This window comes from Sus scrofa, chromosome 4 (genome assembly GCF_054392235.1).
Source record: "Sus scrofa isolate SSC_HxYL_T2T_F1_AM1 chromosome 4, Sscrofa_HxYL_maternal_Yorkshire_Landrace_v2.0, whole genome shotgun sequence".
NCBI classification, from domain to species: Eukaryota; Metazoa; Chordata; class Mammalia; order Artiodactyla; family Suidae; genus Sus; species Sus scrofa.
The window spans coordinates 61141313-61153893 of NC_139386.1; positions in this window are offsets into that span (position 1 = coordinate 61141313).

Consider the following 12581-nt stretch of genomic DNA (forward strand, 5'->3'; position numbering starts at 1 on the left):
GTGGGTTAAGGATCCAGCGTTGTCGTGAGCTGTGGTGTAGGTTAGCAGACACAGCTTGGATCCTGCGTTGCTGTGGCTCTGGCATAGGCCGGAGGCTACAGCTCTGATTAGACCCCTAGCCTGGGAACCTCCATATGCCTCAGGAGCGGCCCTAGAAAAGGCAAAAAGCCAAAAAAAAAAAAAAGTCAAATTCAGGTTATAATATGCTATACTCTGCAGATGGAAATGTACAGTGTACGTTCCAATATTTCTTTCAATCATTTGATAATTTAAGAGTTGTGTGGTATATAAATGACAGTAATTAGATAACATCACAATACAGTTAATAGCATGATTCATATTTATGAGGTACTAATGTTATACGAACACCGAAAATACGGAATGATTATACTGTTCTGATTTTGAATTGAACAAATAGACAAAATAACTAGGAGGGGAATTTATTTCATAAATTAGTGAACCAATTTATGTTTTCTTATGATTTAAAACATGAAGGATAGCTAATGTATATGCACTTTTAAGGTATTTTTGTTGGAAAAAAATGACACACATTCGTGTAATTAAGGGTTTAAAATGCTCATTGAGGAGTTCCCATTGTGGCTCATTGGGTTAAGAACCTGACATAATGTCCATGAGGATGTGGGTTTGATCCCTGGCCTCACTCAGTGGGTTAAGGATCCAGCATTGCCTCAAGCTGTGGCATAGGTCACAGATGCAGCTCGGATCCAGTGCTGTCGTGGCCGTGGCGTAGGCCGGCAGCAGCAGCTCAGATTTGACCCTTAGCCCAGGAACTTCCATATGCCACAGGTGTGCCCTTAAAAAGAAACAAAAATAATAAAGTGTTCATTTATCCCTAAAGCTTAGAAAGTGGGATTTTGCAGTGCAGAAAAGAGAGAGGTAGGGAAATATTGCATGTGTTCAGAGCTTAAGGGGACCTTTGAGGGACCTGCCAAGGAGTCCACAGTGACTAAATGACAGGGTAAGACCAAGATCCTGGATTTGTCAGAATTCCTGACTCCTTGACCAGGACTCTCTTTGTACTGTGCTAAGGAGGCCCCCCACCTTTTTTTTTAGGGCCGCACCCTTGGCATATGGAGGCACTCAGGCTAGGGGTCGAATCGGAGCTGTAGCCACTGCCCTACACCACAGCAACAGCAACACCAGATCTGAGCTGTGTCTGCAGCCTACACCACAGCTGGATCCTTAACCCACTGAGAGAGGCCAGGGATCGAACTTACATCCTTAATGATACTAGTCAGATTCTTTTCCTCTGAGCCATAACAGGATCTCCAGGAGCACTTTTTAAAGAAGAGAAATAGTTTTAAAAATTTATCTTAGTTTTATTACCTTCTGGCATTTATTACCCACCCTCCTGCACTTTTAGCAACTTGGTAAAACAGTATCTTGAATGAAAATGAGTTAAATACAAGAAAGAATATTTTATTTGTCTTCTAAATCAATAGTAAGGATGTAATTTTAAAGTTGTTTTCCTTGGTCAGGTGTATTTTTCCGTGAAGAATAGGTATTAAATTGAGATCATGTTTCCATTCACAAATGACCTGTGTACACACATTTGTGTGTTACTGCTGGTGCATTTGTACATTATGCTTGTTAGCTGTAGATATAGCATCTTCCAGCACAATACAAAACGTTGTCAATGCCAGGTGTCACTTTGGAGAAAGGAGACTAGATAGTAAACAAATTCAGCAGTTAATTCATTTAAAAGATTTTCCTTTCTCATGCTTACCCTGGGAGAATGATCTTTGAGAGTACTCCCAAAGCTATATTAGAATTCCTCCAGTGTTTGTCCTCAAGTTCCTCATTCAATTCTTCCAAGAGATTTGGTCTCATTGTTATTATTATTATTTTAATGTTTAAATTTAAATTTAAATTTTAGTTTAGTTTTTAGGGCTGCTCCTGCAGCATGTAGAAGGTCCCAGCCTATGCCACAGCAATGCTAGATCCGAGCCATGACTGCAACCTACACTGCAGCTCAAGGCAGATCCCTTAACCCACTGGGCGAGGCCAGGGATGAAACCCGAGTCCTCATGGATACTAGTTGGGTTTATTTCTGCTGAGCCACAGTGGGAACTCCTGGTCTCATTATTTTATTATCACTTTGTTCCTAGCTAAAAATATAATACTCATTCTGGTCAATGACCTCATTTATCAAACAATGCTTATATAAGTTGGGGTTCCTTCTAAAAAAAATTCAAAGCCACCAAAGTCAAACCCATGCAGACAGAATGATGACATGGTAAACTGGAGGAGATATAAAGGGAAGTGCCAGAGTTCCCATCATGGCTTAGTGGTTAATGAACCCAACTAATATCATGAGGATTCAGGCTGGACCCCTGGCCTCACTCAGTAGGTTAAGGATCTGGTGTTGCTGTGAGCTGTGGTGTAGGTCGCAGACTTGGCTGGGATCCTGCATTGCTATAGCTGTTGTGTAGGCCAGCGGCTACAGCTCTGATTTGACCCCTAGCCTGGAAACCTCCATATGCTGCAAGTGCAACCCAAAAAGATAAATAAATAAAATAAAATAAAGGGAAGTGCCAAGAGGAGATAAAAATGCTGTGGATAACAGCAGCATCCCTGGAATAAATGTGACCTTCTGAGGAGTCTGTGTTCACTGCCCAAGTTCTGGTATTTGTGGAAAATCGTGCACTTTGTGCCATCAGCACCCACCTTGTCTTCTCAGCAGAGGCCTAAGTGTGTCACCAGAACAAAATCCCGTCCAGGCAACATTTGCTTAGATGTCTCCATTTTATTTATTTATCTTTATTTAACTTTATTTTTTTGGCCACTCATGGCATGTGGAACTTCCCAGGCCAGGTATCGAACCCTCAATGCAGCAGTGACAATGCTGGATCCTTAACCCACTGAGCTACCAGGGAACTCATAGAAGTCTCAATTTAAAATATCTGTATAATGAAAATAAAGGAGAAATACCCAGCGAGTGATGGACAGGGGATATTGGGGTAGGATAATTTTTAGTTCTAGGAACTCTCCTGGTTTCTTGTGCCTTTACTTTCTTCTGACTCTCCTCACTTCCCTAGGGTGTGTCCCCTGCTCAATCACACACGTCCTCTCCTCCCCACCTCAGTTCTCTGATTCCCTTGACCTTGCCCCATACTGACCCCACCCTGATCCCTTGACCACCTGCTCTCTCCAGCCCTGCACTTCACTGCAGAGGCCACCTGGACAGACTGCTGGTTGACTACCAAGCTGTCTTTTTCTTGTACTCAGCATCTCTCCAATGCCCCAAACTTCACATCTCTCCTTAGGTCTCCCATCCCAGTTCCTCCACTTGTCTTGTGCTCCTCGTAAAAAAATATATCTAGATATAATAAAAGAAATTTGGGGGTTCCCGTTGTGGTGCGTTGGAAATGAATCTGACCAGGATCCATGAAGATGTGGGTTTGATCCCTGGCATTGCTCAGTGGGTTAAGGATCCAGCTTTGCTGTGAGCTGGGGTGCAGGTTGCCAATGTACCTTCAATCTGGCATTGCCGTGGCTGTGGAGTAGGCTGGCAGCTACAGCTCCGACTGGACTCCTATTCTGAGAACTTCCATATGTCGCGGGTGTGGCCCTAAAAATCAAAAAAATAAATAAAATAAAAATAAAAGAAATTTGAAAGAAAGAAAGGAAGGAAAAAAGAAAAAGAGAAGCAAAGAAAAAGGAAGGAGGAGGGAGAGAGAGAGAGAGCTAGAGCACAAGACCAGGGCTGGGGTTCATCACTTCAGGTGCATCCTCATCTTCAAATCTCTTCCTTTCAGCTCTTCTTCACTTTCATTTCAGAGCAAACTGTGTCCCTATTTCCTTCCAAGGCTGTCCTCAAAGCCCTCATGCTCCCCCACCATGAGCAGGCTTACACTTTATCTCAGGCTTCTGCTCTCCTTATGGAAATCTCTTGGTCAACTATCTCTTTTCTCCTATCTTCCCGATCTCCCTTTGACCTACAGTTTCTAGTCTTTCCTCTCTTCAAAAATAAAAACAGCTCCCTCCACTCTTCCTTCCTTCTCAGGTACTGCTGAAACCTGTTCTTCTCTTCTACCCACAGGTCTCAAAAGAGGAGGCCCCACTTCCCTCCACATACTCTTCACAGAGCCTGGGGCTGCACCTGCCCTGCTCCTTGATCAGATTTTACCTCAGTTACAAGGTCACTGAAGGAGAAGGACTGCTGGGTGTGCAATGGTTCTACCCCTTACCAGCTGTGTGGCCTTGGACAAGTTACTTTACCTTTCTGGGCCTCAGCTTCCTCACCTGAGAAAATGGAACAGTAATACATTTGCTCCTTGATAAACTTATGCGGGTTTTTTTTTTTTTTTTTTCTTTTCAGGACTGCACTTGTGGTGTGTGGGAGTTCCCAGGCTAGGGATCAAATCAGAGCTGCAGCTGCCGAACACCACAGCCACAGCAACACTGGATCCTTAATCCACTGAGCGAGGCCAGGAATCGAACCTGCATCCTCATGGATATTACTTGGGCTCAATTCCGCTGATACACAACAGGAACTCCTGAACTTATGTTTATTAATGCAATCGGGATAGAATGATCATTTGGTTATAGAGCCTGGTAGAGATAATACTTAAGGGGGACAAAGAGAATGACCTAATATAATAGAAGAAATGTGATTTATGCTGGGCCATCCTCTACAAGGTGCCTGTCTGCCACCTGATACCAAGGAAGTCCATGTGAGTCACACTGGTCCTGCTTCGTAATCAACTTCTTCCTTAGGTCTTTCCCCAACTGTCCGCTCTGCTTTGGAAATGGCTTCTCTATCCTTGGTGCCCAGGGTTTAACCTTAGGGCTAGTCAGCGTGGTTCACACTTGCCCTCCCTCGTGGTGCAGTTAGTTATGAATGTGCCCATCTCCTCTCCAACGCTGTGAAGCCATGCACACAGGGGCTGTGTTTTACTTGTTGTATTAGTTTCTTGGAGCTGCTATAACAAAGGAACACTGGCCCGGTGATTCAAGAAACAGAAATTTACCTTCTCACAATTCTAGAGGCTGAACGTCTGAGCTCAGGGCATCCAAATGACTGGTTTCTGCTGAGACCTCTCTCAGCTTGCAGATGGCCATGTGTCTTCACCTGGTCTCCTTCTGAAGGTGTCTGTGTCCTGCTCGCTTCTCGTAAGGACACCAGTCATACTGTATTAGGGCCCAACCTAATGACCTCATTTGAACTTTACGTCTTTAAAGCCTCTGTCTCCAAATACAGTCATATCCTGGAGTCCTAAAGATTAGAACTTCAACACATGAATTTTGGTGGGGTCACAATTCAGGCCATAATACTTATCTTTGACACCCCAAAGGATCTAACACAATGCCTGTCACCCTTGTGTCATGAATGAAACAATGTGAGACGAAACCAGGGAAGGGGAAACAAGGCAGGATATAGAGAAAAACAATTCCTAAAACCTGTTTCTGATAGGATCTCTGGTAAATCGTGGAGAAAGCAAGGAAGGTTAGTCATCACTTCCAATGTTTTCCTTTCAATAACATGTCCTCACACTACAGGATTATTGGGTTTCATTCTTCTGGCAAAATGATACCCCTGGGAAGGATGACGTAATAGAAAGACAAAATGGAGCAAGACAGATTCTGCTTTGGTTACTCACTTACTGTGAAGCCTTTGGGGCTTGGCTCGTAGTGAATACCCATTAGCTATTGAGGGTTTTATTATTGCCATCAGCATCATCACCCCCACCAACAGCATCATTCACCATCATCTCCATCATTGCCGTTATCACCATCATCATTGTCACCATCACCATCATCACCATGATCATCACTGACTCTAAGCTCTATGAGGACAGGATTCCTTTGTACCTGTTCAAGTTTGAGGTCTGCGATTCCAGACTTCACACGGTGCTTTGCAAAAAGTAGAAGCTCGGTATATTTGTTCAAAAAAGGAAGATACTTCACTTCCAAGGGTCTCTTTTCTCACCTCTGAAAAGAACTAGTATTTATTGAGCACTTACTAGGGATCCGGCCTCGTGCATGTGTTTTACACGGATCCCTTTGAATTCACATCTTTCAGGGGAGAAAACAGGCACAGAGAGGTAAGGAACTAGTCAAAGTCACACAGCAAACAGTCGGCAGAGCTCAGATTCTGTTGGACTCAAACCTGAAATACAAACCAACGTGTTATGGTGCCTTCTTTCCTATCTAGAAAGAGGGTGAAAAACTCCACCTTCACAGGCAGAGCATTAAACAGGAATTTGCAAAGTGCTTGGTCTGTAGCTCCCAACCCATCGCCTTGCTCTGCACAATTCACCTCACCATGCAGACAAGGTCTTTGCCATCTATCTCCCAACAAAAAACTGCCCATGTCCTCCATGAACCCAAACCTCCTGCAGCCACTGCCCTCTTTTTCGGCTTCCCTTCAGAGCACAATGACTCTGTTCCCCAGCGATGTCTCTACTTCATTCTCTCGTCCCCCATTTCTGTCTTGAACCCACTTAAATTAGGCTCTTCTGCCTCTTCTTTCTTCTGAAACTGCTCTTAGCAAGATAACCAGATACAGCTGATGAGCGAATCCACCCTTCTTTTCTCTGTCTCATTTTCCCCAACCTCTCCGCACCATTTAGCAGGGCTAATGACTCTCTTTCTTAACACACCCATCTCTTCTCAGAGCTTCCTGCCTTTTGTTTCACTTCCCCAGATGCTCCTCCATTGTCCCATGTGCTGGCTCCCTCACCTCCATTTGATAGCTAAACACTGAAGTATCCTTCTTTATCTACATCCTCTGGCCAGGAAATCATGTCCAGAGCCATGACTTAAACGCTGTGTGTATGTCGATGGTTCCAAATTTCTGTCTCCATTCCTGAATTCTCCATGGCGTTTCAGATACATGTATCTACTCCCATATGACACTGCCACTTGCAAACTCTAATGTGCATCTCTAACTTAACATAAAACACAATTCTTGACGGAGTTCCTGCTGTGGCTCAGCAGGCTAAGAACCCGACATAGTGTCTATGAGGATGCGGGTTTGATCCCCTGCCTCACTCAGTGGGTTAAGGATATGGCATTGCCACAAGCTGCAGTGTGGGTTGTAGCTGCTCTGACGTAGACCAGAGCTGCAGCTCAGATTCAACCCCTAGCCCAGGAATTTCCATAGGCCACAGGTGCAGCTATAATAAGGAAAAAAAAAAAATATATATATATATATCCCCCACGATTCTTAATTCTGCATTCCCTTTTCTTTCCCCCTTCAGGCCTTTCACATTCTTTCCCACTCAAGTAATGGCTCCAGGGTGAAAAAACCTAAATCACTCTTAATTCCTTATTTTCTCTTATGCAACTTTCTATTCAGCAACAAGTCCCACTGAAGGCACTACCTCTAAAATGTATTTCAAATCCATCTATCTCGAGTTTCTCTTTGGAAGTGAAATAAAATACAGAGTTCTTGACAAGGATGTCTGTGATCCAGCCCCCGCCTGCCTCCAGGACCCCCAGTATGACCGTAGTCTCCCCTGTTCATGGTGCTTCATACCCCCTGGAATCCATTCCTTGGACACAGTAGACTTACTTCTGCCTCAGGGCCTTTGCACTTGCTATTTTTTCCTTTTGGAATTCTTTCTCCCAGATCTTCCCATGACTGGCTCCTTCTTAATTCAGGTCTCAGCTAAATGTTATCTTCTCAGAGCAGATTTCCACGAGCACCTTGGAAATTTCCTCAAGCTTCATGTTCTTCTAATAATTAGGAAAGTGTTTGGCTGTGAATAAGAATAAACCTAACACATGCCTAAAACAATAGGTCTGTGTGTCATATATTAAGACATGCAGGGGATTTAAGTTCAGACTGTGCAAAGCTCAATGATGTCATTAGGGACTCAGGCTCTTTCTTACTTTCTGTTCTGCCAGCCTGAACTTCTTGACTTTCTTCCTTGTGGTTATCACTTTAAGGTCAGAAGACAGCTGCTGAGCCTCTGGGTGTTATGTCTGTATCCCAAACAAGGAGAAGGGAGAGTTCAAAGGATCAAAGTCTGTTTTTATGTGGCTCTGCATTTCTTGGGCAGGGAAGTCTTCCTCAGGGTATTCTGCTCGGAGTCTTGAGTCTTATCACTCTTCCTCGCAGTAAGAGATGTTGGGGATGCAAATATTTTGTCTTTGCAGCAGGTACACTAGAGACTGCAAAGGAGGAGGAGGATGTGAACAATCTGGGGCAGCTAATCCCAGTCACTCTTTTTTTCTTTTTTTTCTTTTTAGGGCCGCACCCATGGCATATGGAAGTTCCCAGGCTAGGGGTCAAATCCGAACTGCAGCTGCCGGCCTACACCACAGCCACAGCATTATGGGATCTGAGCCACATCTGTGACCTACACCGCAGCTCAAAAGCAACACGGATCCTTAACCCACTGTGTGAGGCCAGGGATCAAACCTGCATCCTCATGGATACTTGTTGGGTTCTTGATCCACTGAGCCACAATGGGAACTCCTCCCAGTCACATTTTGTCATATTACCCTGCTTACTTTTTGTCATAGAATTTATGATTAGCTGAAATTACGTTGCTATTTATCAGTTTTCTTACTTACGGTATGCTCTTGTTTATAATGAGCGCACAAGTATAGTGAACTTACCTCTTCTTCTTTTTTTTCTTTTTAGGGCTGCACCTTCAGTGTGTGGAAGTTCCCAGGCTAGGGGTTGTATTGGATAGCTACTGGCCTATGCCATAGCCAAGCGACACGGAATCCGAGCTGCATCTTCTACCTACACCATAGCTCACGGCAACTCTAGATCCTTAACCCACTGAGTGAGGCCAAAGATCAAACCTGCATCATCATGGATACTAGTTGGGTTCGTTACCACTGAGCTACAATGGGAAATCCACCTCTTTTGTTGATAACTGTGACTAGAAAAATCTCTAGCGCATTGTAGACATTCAAGAATTATCTGTTGGAGTTCCCGTTGTGGCTCAGTGGTTAATGAATCTGACTAGGAACCATGAGGCTGTGGGTTCAATCCCTGGTCTTGGTCAGTGGGCTAAGGATCTGGCATTGCCGTGAGCTGTGGTGTAGGTCAAAGATGCGGCTCGGATCCTGTGTTGTTGTGGCTCTGGCATAGGCCGGAGACTACAGCTCCAATTCGACCCCTAGCCTGGGAACCTCCATATGCCGTGGGAGCAGCCCAAGAAATGGCAAAAATACAAAAAAAAAAAAAGAAAAAAAAAGAAAAAAAGAGAATTATTTGCTGATTGTTGAATAAACAAAACAAAACAAAACCTAAATAAAATTTGCCTCCATGGTACAAATGGATTTCCATTATACACAAGACACAAAGCACTAGATAAATCAAAGTTTAATGGTGACCTCCCACAGGATTCAGCCACTGGCCATGTCATCTGGATTCACTGGGCTTCCTGGCCACGGGCAAGCTCCAGAATCTTATGTAAACCAGGAATGGTCTATACACAGGCTTGGTCAGCCTCATTCTAAGTTTCTACGCCAGCCCAAGGCTCTATGTAAAAGAAAGTATTTTAGGGTGGCTCTCAAACTCAAGTTTAAACATGGTCATGGCTCTCAAACACAAGGTTGAACATGGTCATGGTTAAAATCCAGATGTGCTGATTGCTTAACCGGGTGGTCCCTTTTGCAGGGGGCACTGCATAAGCTTGTAGAGTAGGGGATCCCTTAGCTTAAGGAAGAGTCAGTCTAATAAGTTGAGCTCAATACCAACGTCTTGAGGATCTGCAGAAAGAAGAGGTTCTGAATACTCCCCCTTGTCTTAAGGAGCTGTAAGTAAATATGGAAAGAGGTATTTCACTACACATCCTTCAAATACAAGGCACAAAGTCACACTGCAGTGGTGCCTGTGTAAGAGAGGTGACACACAGGGAGGAAGAGGTGTCCTTCCTCCTTCTTCATGGCTCACATCCGCAGCTTTGATGTGTGGAGGGTCGGAGAACACAGAACCTTTTCAGCATGTTGGGGTCCCCAGTGTGGGAGCCATATTCATAGCAGCTTCTTCCCAAGCACATTGAAGACCTTTCTAGAAACTTCGAGATAGAAGCTGGAGAGCGCTGGTAGGGAGAGGGCCCCTACAACAGGAGGCCAGAGTAAGATGTCTATGGTATTTTTCATAACTGGAACTCTTTTTAACATTAGCTCCAACCCCCATTTCAACCTAATGAAGCCCAGGGAAAATGGGCTACCCACATTTACTGAACAAATAGTTACTGCCAGGACTGGAGACATGCAGAGAGCAGCAAGCAGCTAATATTTCTACTTTCACAGAGCTTAGTACGGTATACAGGGAGAGATAGAAAATCAACAGACCTCAACAATGGAATCGATGAAAGGGCTACATATAGGATAGAAAAAGAAAAATTAACAGTAGATCTGTGAGAAGTACCTTCTGCTCCATTTTGCTGTGAACCTAAAAAATAGTCTCAAAATAAAATTTTATTTTTCTCCTAATTTATCCCTCCAGCCCCTTTCCTCTTTGGTAACCATAAGTTTGCCTTCTATGTCTGTGGTTCTATTTCTGCTTTGTAAAAGAGTTTGCTTATATCATTTCTTTTTTTTTTTTTTTTAGATTCCACATATAAGTGATATCATATGCTATTTGTCTTTCTCTGTCTGACTTACTCCACTGAGTTTGATAATCTCTAGGTCTGTCCATCATGCTGCAAATGGCATTATTTCATTCTTTTTTTATGGTTGACTAATAGGCCATTGCATACATGTACCATATCTTCTTTATCCATTCATCTGTCAGTTGACATTTAGGTTGCTTTGATGTCTTGGCTACTGTAAATAGTGTTGCAATGAACACTGGGGTGCACTGTGTCTTTTCAAATATAGATTTCTTTCCATATTTGCCCAGGAGTAGGATTGCTGGATCATATAGTAGTTCTATTTTTTTTTTTTTTTTTTGAGGAGCTTCCATACTGTTTTCCATAGTGGCTGTGCCAACTTATTTTCACACCAATAGTGTAGGAGGGTTCCTTTTTCTCCACACATATTTTTTAAAAAGTAAAGAAAAATAAGAATTAATTGAGAACATTGAACTAAGAAGAGATCTTTGCGTAGGAATTCCCCTTGTGGCTCAGCAGTAACAAACCCGACTGGTATCCATGAGGACGCAGGTTAAATCCCTGGCCTCGATCAGTGGGTTAAAGATCCAACATTGCCCTGAGCTGCGGCATAGGTCGCAGATGTGGCTTGGATCTGGCATTGCTTGGCTGTGGCATAGGCTGCAGCTGCAGCTCAGATTTGACCCCTAGCCTGGGAACTTCCATATATTGTGGGTGTGGCCATAAAAAGGCCAAAAAAAAAAAAAAAAAAAGTTTGGGGAAAGTTACTCTTAGGAAGAAGGTACCAACTATTCTCCATCTCACAGCTTCAAATCATAACCAGCACCGCCATGAGCCAAACCACACCACCTTTGTCCAGCCCTTTATGTCCCCTCCCTGTGCACTTAGAGCCCCATGGCCTTTAACACACAAGTGACAGCCTGGCACTGTGATTTAGGAGGGTGCTGTCCTTGTGGCTGGGTTGTGAGTGCCTGCACCCAGGCTCTGCAGAGCTTCATGCAGTGGTGAGCCCATTGCAGGGGCTCGAAAACTAACCGCTGACTGTCTGACAGTGAGTGAATGAAGTGGAGTCACATTGCAACAGGTGAGGTTTAGGTCAGATATAAATGCTTCTTGTCAGGTTCATGAAAAGCTCAAACAGCTGTGAGGGGGAGGCTGTGGTTCACACCATGTTGGGCTCAGCTCGGGGAGGATTAACCCGTTGGATGCAGGACCCTAGGGGTGGGTCTGTTTCAGCCACTACACAAGCTGCAGGGCTGCATGAGGTCAGTCCAGCTCACTGGCCATACAGAACCTTTGAAAATGTGCTAAGTTTCAGAGTCCTAAAAATGGAGGTTGCCATGAGGCATGGGGTCCTGAAAATCTTAGGTCCAATCCTAAAATCATTTTACCATTTACTGCCTTGACCAGAAAAAGGAAAGTGTGTGTGTGTGTGTGTGTGTGTGTGTGTGTGTAATCAGTTTGTTAAGGTCTGCAAAATCTTTGGAATGTTTTCTTTCATCTTGAAAAGTAATATATGTCTTGGGAGTTCCTACTGTGGTGCAGTGGGTTAAGGATCAGACTGCAGAGGCATTGGTTTGACCCTTGGCCCGACACAGTGGGTTAAGGATCTGGTGTTCCTGGAGCTATGGCATAGGTTGCAGCTGTGGCTCAGATTGAATTCCTGGCCTGGGAACTTCCATATGCAGCCAAAAAAAAAAAAAAAAGCAATATATATCTTGAAGTCACCTCTGTAAGGCAGGTAAGGTTATGGCTGGATTTGCAGAGAATAATTGACAGCTTTGGGAAGTATGATTGCCCAAGAATGAGAAGTGAAATGGACTGATTTGGGGGCAACACTGAGAATGCAGGCCTAAAAAGAGCAAAGTGGAAAAAGGGATCCCTGAATACTGAGGAGAGCACACCTCGTCCATTGTTTGTCTGCTTTGACAAAGATCCTCAGTAGAAATGCATTCACAGAGTTCCTATTGTGGCTCAGCAGTTAATGAATCCAACTAGTGTCCATGAGGATGCAGGTTCGATCCCTGGCCTCAC